The sequence below is a fragment of the Periplaneta americana genome, chromosome 14 (genome assembly GCF_040183065.1).
Source record: "Periplaneta americana isolate PAMFEO1 chromosome 14, P.americana_PAMFEO1_priV1, whole genome shotgun sequence".
Classification (NCBI taxonomy): Eukaryota; Metazoa; Arthropoda; class Insecta; order Blattodea; family Blattidae; genus Periplaneta; species Periplaneta americana.
This window is the reverse complement of record NC_091130.1, coordinates 156,431,081-156,443,488: the sequence shown is the minus strand read 5'-3', so window position 1 is coordinate 156,443,488 and position 12,408 is coordinate 156,431,081.

Below are 12,408 nucleotides of genomic sequence, written 5' to 3'. Positions count from 1 at the left end.
GTTCTTTGACCATACGAATCTTATGAGGATAGAAATGTAAATCTTTGAACAATATCCTGCCGAAAGTGCAGTGTGATAAACTCAGCGAAGCAGCATGTTGCCATGTAGAAAGCTGTGGACTTCGCAAAAGAGGTTCTCACAGCTTCGATATTCTCTGGCGCTCGAAGCTTTCCTTGCTCCTAGATGCTTCTTCCTCACAGTCATTGTTTTTGTAAAATGATTTGATTACAAACGCAATTTGTTCACCCGACCATTTGTCCATGTCCACTAAATGGCATTGTTGTGGGAACAAAATAGCATCGTTATAGTCGTGTCAACATAAATAATGGTCTTCAAGTGCATAAATCAAAATTTCCCGTTACAGTGTGCCATCTTGTACAACTGTATGGAATGTGACCTGTTTTGGCTCTTGTTATAAAAATGTTCGAATATAATTTTGGCGAGTTTTTGTACATTTCCAGGTCATTTGGTTTCTTCTGCATAGCCTGTAAAATTTTATTTTTATCAGAAAAGATGCAGTTGTTGGTTCATAGGTTTATAAAATGAAGCAAAGGCAATGGATGAAGACGTAAAGAAACGATTTGCAAAGGTCTTGATTGTAAATGAGTTACCTGTTTTGCAATGTGACCAATTTTATTTTCAAGTAATCACAGTGGCTCACTATCCATTGAAATATTATCTTCTTTTGGAGATTCTTGAGTTTACTCAGTTCTTTTTGTGTAGGAATAGTTCTATGTTCACATAAAGTTGGTGCATATTTGAGTATATTAAATATAGTCCTCATAGAATCAGTTTAATATGCAAATGAACATCAGACATTTTAGAAACACATTGAAGAGCAGCATCAGTAGCCAAAATTCAGTATCAAGATTGGAGGAAGACGAATAAGGTATGAAGTAACTTTCTTTGTATTTTGGAATGTAATATTCTACTACTGATGTGTCAGCCTGGGTAGCATAGTTGGTAAAGCGCTGGTCTTTGCGGGTTCAATCCTGGCCCAGGTCGATGGCATTTAACTCCAGCACACCGGCGACACTGATATAACCTCAGCGGTTGTGAGCGTCATTGAATAAACCATAATTAAATTACTCCTAATGTTCCATTATCAGGGTTTCGTGAGCAATCTGTTTAAAAGTGAAGATAGTCTTTATATTTACTACAAATTAATCAAATTGTACCTGATTGAAGGAACAGTGCTATTAAACTACCAGTACTTAAGTAATTATAACCAAAATGTAACAAAATCACTATTTAAAATGAATAACTTTCTAAGGCAGTAGTATTTTAAGCCGCATTTTCAAGAGTAGAAAATTTGTGTAAATGAGTACAGTTGCTAATGCTCTTCCCAAAATTTCACGTCCATAAGTCAGTCTCTATTTTGTTAGAAGCTTTCTAAAACAAAAGCATCGTCCTGATATCTGCTGTCCACTTCTTGTTGGCTATAATCTCCAAGATATTTAACCATGTCAGACAATGTGAAACAACATTAACTAATGTCTTTTTCATACCGGTACGAGTTTTTCATCAAAAAATAATTTTAGGACGTTAGGAGTTGAGGTTGCTACTGCTAAAATAAACGTAATTATTAGTAGCCTATATAAATATTTGTTAGCGCTGACAATCCTACCATTCCACATTACCTCCAAAAGTACCAGCTAGAAGAGCTGGAAGTAATCGGACTTCTGGTTGGAGCAAGAGGTACCGCTACTCTCTTCAGGAAAGATGTGTTTAAGAGGCTTGGAATACCTACATCTATTATTCCGATTGTAACTTTAGCTGCATTGAAAGGATCAATTGCTCTCCTGAAGCATCACCTATATTCGAAATGAAACCAAGTTCATTAGCATTCTTTACTTTTTTGTAACACTTGCCTCTCTAAAACTAGGTATATTTCCACCAATCACAAAATGTATTTGCAGCTATGTACTTGTAGGAGTTTCCTTGTCAAAACAAAATCAATGGTTCACTGAACTTGTAAACATTTATATGGTTAAGTACTCTTTGTCCCTTGTGGCAGCTCACGAATGGTGAGAAGATTTATAAATTCTATTAGAGTATAATTATCTTCAGAAGTGAATCAATTTCCTGCAAGGAGGGGAACTGTTGTTATTTGTGAGGAAGGAAAATTAGTGAGGTTTAAATAAACAGAGGAATTTATATTCTTAGATTTATTTTTATCAACTAGCACGGTAACATGCTTTGACTGGTTTAACAACAAAAGACTAAGAAACATATTATGTTTCGGTAGAGACATTACATAGTGCATAATGGCTGACCGACAATTACAAAGAATACAGACCAGAGGTAGACAAAGGCCTTCTATGTACAGTCATATACATATTCTGTTTACATACCGCCATATGGAAGTCCACTGTTATAATAATTGAATTTGGGATGTGAAATCCTAAATGTGTATGATACAATTTACCGGTAGTTATAAAACAGTTAAAGAATTTGTTTTATTACGTTAAAATATTTAACAACATATGGCACAGATATGATTTTTTTGTCTAAAATTTTATATTCAAAATATTGTGAAGTGTTAAAGATTAAGAAAAGAAACTCCGTTGCAGCATATACCAACAGAAATGTTTCTTATCTTTTACAAGACATAAACTCTCCTTGTACTTTTCTTACGGTATCGTCAGATACCGGTATAGCTTGAAATTGAAGAAAAATGTTTGGAAATGATTAGCAGAACACAATGAAAGTTGTTAAACATTTTTTTATTTCACAGAATACCTTAAAGAAAGAATACAATAGCGTCAATTTTATAAAATTCAAGTTACAGTAAATGAATACGTTGGAATATGCTGCTTTTATGTCATGACACACTATGGATAATGCTCGATACAAGAGCTACGTGGACACCCCTTTGGTTTCAATCTGAATACAAAGGAGCAAATACAAGACGAATTAACCCTTTGCACATTTCTGATTAATTTCATTTCTATTTTACTTTTTCGCATTCATCCCTTGATCATTGCAAAGGATGAATTCGTAACATAATTTTAGCATATTTAATATATATTATATAAACTATAAAGTTATTGGGTACGAATATTTACAAAGATAGAACTACAAACTAATATATTAAGGCACATGCTAGTATACAAACATCATTATTTATTACGCTTCAGAAAATAGAAAAATAATAAAAAATAAATTCTGCACACATTCCATCACAAATGGCCAGTACAATCCAAGTGTACCAAAAACAGAACTTGACAAAGATCAGAAAGCCACCCGATGTTGTCTGATAGCTAATGCAGCTTGCACTGTCTTTCCTTGGACGGAAACTTGGAAGCAAGTATAGGGTCTCCACTGAGTTGTCTTTGGCACTAAAAATGACTAACAATAAGTCTCCTTTGTAGTATTTGGTGCAGTTTTAACTCTTTGCTCATAACATTAACGGACAACAGCATTAAAAAATATGTACAAATATATTATTTTCTCTGGTAAACATGAGTCAATGCCCCTATCACATAAACTATAAAATATGTATAAACAAGTTAAGTTGTATAATATATTACCATCTTGTAGCTGCAACAATATTATGTGATACAAGATATACATTTAATTCATCAGTCATTTAACATTTTAAATAATTGTTGCATATACATAAATATATTCCAACTTCACAACCCAACAATAATGTACAACAGATTTGGAAGCTCTATCGATACTACAATTTACGAATTTTATTTTCTGTTATAAAAGGCCATGTGCTATACCACAGACAATTTTGAAGTAATGACTACTGAAATACATTCTCTTGTTTTCGAAAAGTGTTAATTTAGAGCTCATAATTTGCAAGTATCCATAAAGCTCCCTACTAAGTAACATACTGAGCACGTATTTTCAGGTTCCAGGAATGGAGCTTCATTGCACCAGTTGCTTGAGCATCAGAAAACTCTATCCTAATTCACTTGAGTTAACTTAAGCAGTCTTGCAAGGAAGTAAAAAATATTGCCTCTACCGGCCTCTGAACCAGAGTTGTGCTACTGCTGATGGTTCTTAATATAAATAAAGTAAAGTTGGTAGTAGAAAAATGGTAACATACGACACCTACCAAGAAAAATGTAAATAGGGTATACAGCAAATAAAAATGTGGTGGTGGAGAAGTTTTTAATACACGTTTCATGCTATTATACATTCGTTAAGAAAAATTATCTGAAGGATGATAGTTACATAGAAGTTGTTTTGTCCCCATTCTTTCAAGTTGTCCAATCTTCATGATATCGTCTCCGTGGCGAACTGAGGTCCCATACGACATCCTTTTTCTCGAACTCGGGAAATAAATTTGGTGGCAAAAACCTACTAGAGAGGTGATAAAAATAAATTAAAAAAATAGATTACATGTTTTTAATAAAGATTCGTAGTTTTAAACGTGTTTGCATGTTACTACTATGTAAAAATGCGTACAATTTTAGATTTTAAATATTATGAATCCTTTATCTTAAAATTTTTCATGTTGAATCTTTCGTACACTACTTTTAACATTTGGATATAAATAATTGATTAAATGGCGATCTTACTCGTGTTAATTATGTAAGCATGTGCGGCTTACAGCTGTTTCGGTGCTACTTACACCATCCTCAGAGCCTACTAGATCTCAGCGCTATCTCAACTTCGCTGCCTGGTGTGTGGGTGTGTTCGTGTGATGAAGAGTTGTGTCAAATAGTGTGTGTGTTCTGAAATTGATCTGTGTGTTGAGAATTTGATCAGGGTGTGTTTTAGTGTGTCTGTATATTTCATATTGTTCTAGTGTGTTGAATTTTTGGTTTTTGGTTGCATGTGTAGGATTTCCATGTCTTTATTTATGTTATTGTATGTGTGGTTAGCATTAGTTATGTGTTCGGCATATGTAGATGTATTGTGTCCTCTGGTTATTGCTTTAATGTGTTCTTTGTATCGAGTTTGGAATGATCTGCCTGTCTGTCCAATGTAGAAACTGTCGCAACTATTGCATGTGAGTTAGTATACGCCTGTGTGGTTGTATTTATTTGTTTGTGTGTTGAGATGTCTTTGTAGTGTGTTTTCTGTTCTGTATGCTATGTTGTATTTCTGTTTTCTGATTGAGGATGCGATCTTGTGTGTGTTTTTGTTTTCGTATGTTAGTGTGATGTATTTCTTGTGTTCTTGTACGAGCAAATGCTGGGTAACTTTCGGTGCTGGACCCCGGACTCATTTCACCGGCATTATCACCTTCATTTCATTCAGACGCTAAATAACCTAGATGTTGATACAGCGTCGTAAAATTACCCAATAAAATAAAATGTGTTCTTGTGTTTGTGTTGTGCTTACACAATTAACACGAGTAAGATTGCCATTTAATCAATTATTTATATTCAAGTGTTAAAAGTAGTGTACGAAAGATTCAACATGGACAATATAAATATACTGTATGAAATATACGAAAACAAAGACAGTTGAATTTTTACTAGTGTTATCAGAATATATTACATTAGAATCTCATAAGGAAGGGAAAGATATCTTACAGAAGTAAATCTAAGTTAGATAGATGTCTGCATTGTGCAGTAATGGGGATAAAAAGAGACTGATTTCATTGATACAATTTTTTTCCTTGAAGATGAAACTATTATGGCACTTAAAGAAATGGATTTTCTTCTCTATTTACTAAAAAGTTCAGGTACCCTTATCACTTACACCACGTTAACCATTTTAAATTTTAAAGATTTAACATGCTTTCGGCTTACTTCTCTGGTTCTTACGGTTTGCAGTTTACATGTCTTTGTATAATACACATTCCTACAATAGGTTAAAGATACAAGATTCAACAAAATATCGGGCTACCACCACCATCACCACTACGATTCTGTGTACTACCAATTACATGCACTACAGATACGAATATGGACAGGGTTGTCACATAGATAACTCAAACGACTTATACCAACTTTCAAACAATTTTCCGATACAATGAAATTTAAATTCTCGTTTCAGTTTTCAGAACTTAAAGATTTCACATGTGTGTTTTGCATTGAAATGGCATTTTCATCTAGTTTAACAACATTATTCTTTTATGTTGGCAATCAATGTTAGAAAAATAAAACTACGAACTTAAAATGTACTAAAAGGTTACGTGGTATTTCATTATGACAACTTATTATCTATGGCATCACGTGGAATGTTAATGTCGACTGTAACATATACAGATAGTTAATGTCTGATAGCACAGTTTTATTTTAGGACTTCTTTATAATTTCTTTTTTCACGTAAAATTTAACCAAATATATACAATCTAAATATCTACTCACGTGAGCTACTTCTACTAGAATAAAGGGTGCTAATGATGCTACTGGATTCTGTTAGGAAATATCTAAACGTTCCTACTTCGACTTGCTATCTTTCTATGGCAGACTTGAAGTTTACAAAATTATGAAAACCCAGAGCTTAATAATTTTTTTATAAAATGTAAAACTTCATTATCAGGAAATTTTAGATGAAAACAAACACTCGAACCTAAGAATCAAAACAGGCAATTTTATCTCGCAATAAGTTTTATATTTCTTGCTTCTTTCTTAAATGCAAAATTGTGGCAAATCGCACCGACATTCTAGTAACCTAACGCTAATGGAAACGTATAGCTGTCCTATGTAAGCACTGAAATCACAACCATCCTAACAATATTAAATTCTTCTAGCTGGCTTAACACTAACTTGAGAGCAAAACCTCTATTTTAAACTGACGAACAACATATTTGTCTGAGTACCTGGTTGTACATTTGAAAACAGATTTGTCATTTTAGTCTGATTTCCACAGAATATTACAATATTTCTAGAAAGATAGCAAGTAGATTTTTTTCATGCTGTGAAAACAAAATCGCAGGCAGATATAAAAAAAAAATTCTTTCATATTAGATAAGTTGAAAGAAACAATATTATCGTAATTAGGGTCCATGCAAAAATGTTCGGGAAAAGTTCCAGATACTTCTTCTAAAATAATAATTCAAAACAAAAACTTGAAGTACCTATCTGGAATACCTTTTCCCACATTATTTGTCTCAACACTAACAGACATTCATCTCTTTCAACGTACGTAATATGCATTTCATCTTACCACGTTTAATCCTATGAGAAATTCATAACTTTTGTAGATAGGGACTAATGTCGATCGGGATATCCGCGTTGTCCAATGTGGCAGTAAAGAATGATACATCAAAAAAACCTGTTTCCTGCAATATTCGTAACAACAGATATGGGGAAAAAAGATTAACAACTTCACAGAGACAAAGTCGCATAACACAAAATGAAAATAAAGTCTTAGTGCATATAAAAGGATCAGCTTAACAATATTTAAGAGCCGCTGTTGTAGCCCATATTAACTGTAACTGAATGACCACAAGTGACGAGAAATGTCACAGATCTGCTACAGGAAGTACAGAGATATTGCCTGTCTAGTGTGCCACAGCAAAAGTTCGTGAAATGAGTGAATGGGGCCTATACACGTTGAACTTGTCAGTCACATCAAACAGGAGATGTGCCAATAAATCCATACATGTAAAGGCCGCTAATGTGTGTAAAAATATTTTGTTCAATTTATTAAAAATGTTTACATGAATCTGAAACGAATACAGTAAAACTTCTCTTATACATTTCACACTTATTCAATTTTTTTTTTTTTTCCCTGATGTCCCAGAAAAAATCCAATACTTTCCAAGTTAATTTATTTCGGATATATATTTTTTTCATTTATTCGTCTTTTACACTTATCTGGTAATATTTTAAGCCCCGGGAGATACGAATCATTATTTATTCATTGTAAATAAATTTTGCTCGGAATTAGCTTTGCCGTGAAAATATAAGAACACAAAAATACAGCACGTGTTCATTGTTAAGATATGGCCCACTTTGAAATTCGTGGATAATGAAAGGCGTCCATGCTGTCCCCAACAATCTTGTGTTCTTTAATGATGCTGTTACTCTTTTAAAAACTGTGAAACATTTTATAACACACCATAATGTAACTGAACAAATTATGGAACAGTTAACACAATTTGAAGGCGTGGTTTGTTCCTTAGGGACAAGCAGTCCAAAATAACTGATTTTTTTTTAAATAATCACATGTTATTAAATGAAGATCACACAGTAAGAACACGGTAAGTCAATTTCGTAAAATGTTCTGGATTGTAGTTTGAAATATAATAAACTCATATGGCCTGCTTTGGTTTTAAGCAGCTAAGATTTCTTACAAATAATTTTATAACCTTCAAGAATATGTGTTATAAATTGGAGTACCTATTATATTATATAAACTATGAAGTTCTAAATTTATCTTGTGAAAATTTTAATAAACCAGCATAAATCGTTCTCCCCATAGAGTATTCAAATGCTGTTACAGATGTTATTAAATGTTATTTCAGTTACAGAATAGGTATTCAGTATTCTTACTTATGCGTTTTTTTTAACGTACAAATGAAGTTTTACTGTATATGTCATATGAAATGTATATTATGGCAGCAATAATTTAAACACATTCACTTAATATTACCACGTAAAATATACACCATATAATGCACATTTTTGTAGAGTACGGTACCTATATACAAGTCACTTATTACAACCAGAATTAGAACACAATCCCTCAGAAAAACTTGAAAGAAGCCAATGTACCAGTACTGCATTATGTGCAGCACTGGTATCCAATTATATGTAACATTATTACAATTTGTAGTTACTATGGCGCAATACAATTTTTATCACTGAATACAGTTGTCTATTTTTCAAATAAAATTCATTGAATTTGATGTTAATAATATTTTATTTGTTTACAAACTCTAACCTGTAAAGGGAGTGTAGAACTCAGTAAACTGTAATCCGAATGGAAGAATAATGGGCGTGGCATTCACTTGTGCCATTTCAAGCGGGAGAAAATTGATTTCCTTCTCTGATCTCCCTCCTCCTCTTCACCCTTAGCAATAAATAGCCTTACTGTCCGTGACAAGCTTAGGTAGGGTTTGACGAGGAGATCGATTGGTGACAAGTAGCTTAGTAGCTTCACTGTCAGTAAGGTTAGGTAGGTTTGAAAAAGAGATATATTATATCACTGTCAGCAATAAGCTTAGGTAGGGTTTGAGAAGATAGATTAGTGACCAGTAGTGTCACTGTCAGTGGTAAAGTTATGTATGTAGGGGTTGGAGAGACAAATTAATGACCAGTAGTGTCACTCTAGGTTTGGTAGAATTTGAGAAGATAGAATAGTGACAAGTAGTGCCATTGTCAGTGGTAAGGTTATGCATGTAGAGGTTGGGAAGACGAATTAATGACCAGTAGTGTCACTGTCAGTGGTAAAGTTGGGTAGAGTTTGAGAAGTTAGATTAGTGACAAGTAGTGTCATTGTCAGTGGTAACATTATGCACGTAGGGTTGGGAAGACAAATTATGACCAGTAGCGTCACTGTCAGTGGTAAGGTTAGGTAGGGTTCGAGAACAGATATTAGTGACAAGTAGTGTCACTGTCTATGATAAAGTTATGTATGTAGAGGTTGGGAAGGTAGATTAGTGACCAGTAGTGTCAGGGTAAGGTTATACATGTAGGGATTGGGAAGACAGATTAGTGACCAGTAGTGTCACTGTCAGTGGTAAGGTTAGGTAGGGTTCGAGAACAGATATTAGTGACAAGTAGTGTCACTGTCTATTATAAAGTTATGTATGTAGAGGTTGGGAAGGTAGATTAGTGACCAGTAGTGTCAGGGTAATGTTATACATGTAGGGGTTGGGAAGACAGATTAGTGACCAGTAGTGTCACTGTCAGTGGTAAGGTTAGGTAGGGTTCGAGAACAGATATTAGTGATAAGTAGTGTCACTGTCTATGATAAAGTTATGTATGTAGAGGTTGGGAAGGTAGATTAGTGACCAGTAGTGTCAGGGTAAGGTTATACATGTAGGGATTGGGAAGACAGATTAGTGACCAGTAGTGTCACTGTCAGTGGTAAGGTTAGGTAGGGTTCGAGAACAGATATTAGTGACAAGTAGTGTCACTGTCTATGATAAAGTTATGTATGTAGAGGTTGGGAAGGTAGATTAGTGACCAGTAGTGTCAGGGTAAGGTTATACATGTAGGGATTGGGAAGACAGATTAGTGACCAGTAGTGTCACTGTCAGTGGTAAGGTTAGGTAGGGTTCGAGAACAGATATTAGTGACAAGTAGTGTCACTGTCTATGATAAAGTTATGTATGTAGAGGTTGGGAAGATAGATTAGTGACCAGTAGCGTCACTGTCAGTGGTAAGGTTAGGTAGGGTTCGAGAACAGATATTAGTGACAAGTAGTGTCACTGTCTATGATAAAGTTATGTATGTAGGGGTTGGGAAGATAGATTAGTGACCAGTAGCGTCACTGTCAGTGGTAAGGTTAGGTAGGGTTCGAGAACAGATATTAGTGACAAGTAGTATCACTGTCTATGATAAAGTTATGTATGTAGAGGTTGGGAAGGTAGATTAGTGACCAGTAGTGTCAGGGTAAGGTTATACATGTAGGGATTGGGAAGACAGATTAGTGACCAGTAGTGTCACTGTCAGTGGTAAGGTTAGGTAGGGTTCGAGAACAGATATTAGTGACAAGTAGTGTCACTGTCTATTATAAAGTTATGTATGTAGAGGTTGGGAAGGTAGATTAGTGACCAGTAGTGTCAGGGTAAGGTTATACATGTAGGGATTGGGAAGACAGATTAGTGACCAGTAGTGTCACTGTCAGTGGTAAGGTTAGGTAGGGTTCGAGAACAGATATTAGTGACAAGTAGTGTCACTGTCTATTATAAAGTTATGTATGTAGAGGTTGGGAAGGTAGATTAGTGACCAGTAGTGTCAGGGTAATGTTATACATGTAGGGGTTGGGAAGACAGATTAGTGACCAGTAGTGTCACTGTCAGTGGTAAGGTTAGGTAGGGTTCGAGAACAGATATTAGTGACAAGTAGTGTCACTGTCTATGATAAAGTTATGTATGTAGAGGTTGGGAAGATAGATTAGTGACCAGTAGTGTCACTGTCAGTGGTAAGGTTAGGTAGGGTTCGAGAACAGATATTAGTGATAAGTAGTGTCACTGTCTATTATAAAGTTATGTATGTAGAGGTTGGGAAGGTAGATTAGTGACCAGTAGTGTCAGGGTAAGGTTATACATGTAGGGATTGGGAAGACAGATTAGTGACCAGTAGTGTCACTGTCAGTGGTAAGGTTAGGTAGGGTTCGAGAACAGATATTAGTGACAAGTAGTGTCACTGTCTATTATAAAGTTATGTATGTAGAGGTTGGGAAGGTAGATTAGTGACCAGTAGTGTCAGGGTAATGTTATACATGTAGGGGTTGGGAAGACAGATTAGTGACCAGTAGTGTCACTGTCAGTGGTAAGGTTAGGTAGGGTTCGAGAACAGATATTAGTGACAAGTAGTGTCACTGTCTATGATAAAGTTATGTATGTAGAGGTTGGGAAGATAGATTAGTGACCAGTAGTGTCACTGTCAGTGGTAAGGTTAGGTAGGGTTCGAGAACAGATATTAGTGATAAGTAGTGTCACTGTCTATGATAAAGTTATGTATGTAGAGGTTGGGAAGGTAGATTAGTGACCAGTAGTGTCAGGGTAAGGTTATACATGTAGGGATTGGGAAGACAGATTAGTGACCAGTAGTGTCACTGTCAGTGGTAAGGTTAGGTAGGGTTCGAGAACAGATATTAGTGACAAGTAGTGTCACTGTCTATTATAAAGTTATGTATGTAGAGGTTGGGAAGGTAGATTAGTGACCAGTAGTGTCAGGGTAATGTTATACATGTAGGGGTTGGGAAGACAGATTAGTGACCAGTAGTGTCACTGTCAGTGGTAAGGTTAGGTAGGGTTCGAGAACAGATATTAGTGACAAGTAGTGTCACTGTCTATGATAAAGTTATGTATGTAGAGGTTGGGAAGATAGATTAGTGACCAGTAGTGTCAGGGTAAGGTTATGCATGTAGGGGTTGGAAAGACAGATTAGTGACCAGTAGTGTCACTGTCAGTGGTAAGAACAGATATTAGTGACAAGTAGTGTCACTGTCTATGATAAAGTTATGTATGTTGAGGTTGGGAAGGTAGATTAGTGACCAGTAGTGTCAGGGTAAGGTTTAGTGACCAGCAGTGTCATTGTCATGATAAGGTTAGGTAGAGTTTGATTGAGATAGTTTAGTGACAAGTAGTGTCGTCACTGTCAGTGATAAAGTTAGGTAGGGCTTGAAGAGATAGAATAGTGACAAAAGATTCGCGGAAAAATGAAAAGTCAATACCATTCTCATTATTCCTCTATTCCCTAAAGTAATTTTATTTTTTCTTATATACAGTGCCCTGCATAAACTTTGAAAGTCCAATACTTCCTATAAATGAAACAAATCTTCCTTTGCTGTTATGTACTGTATCCAACGAAG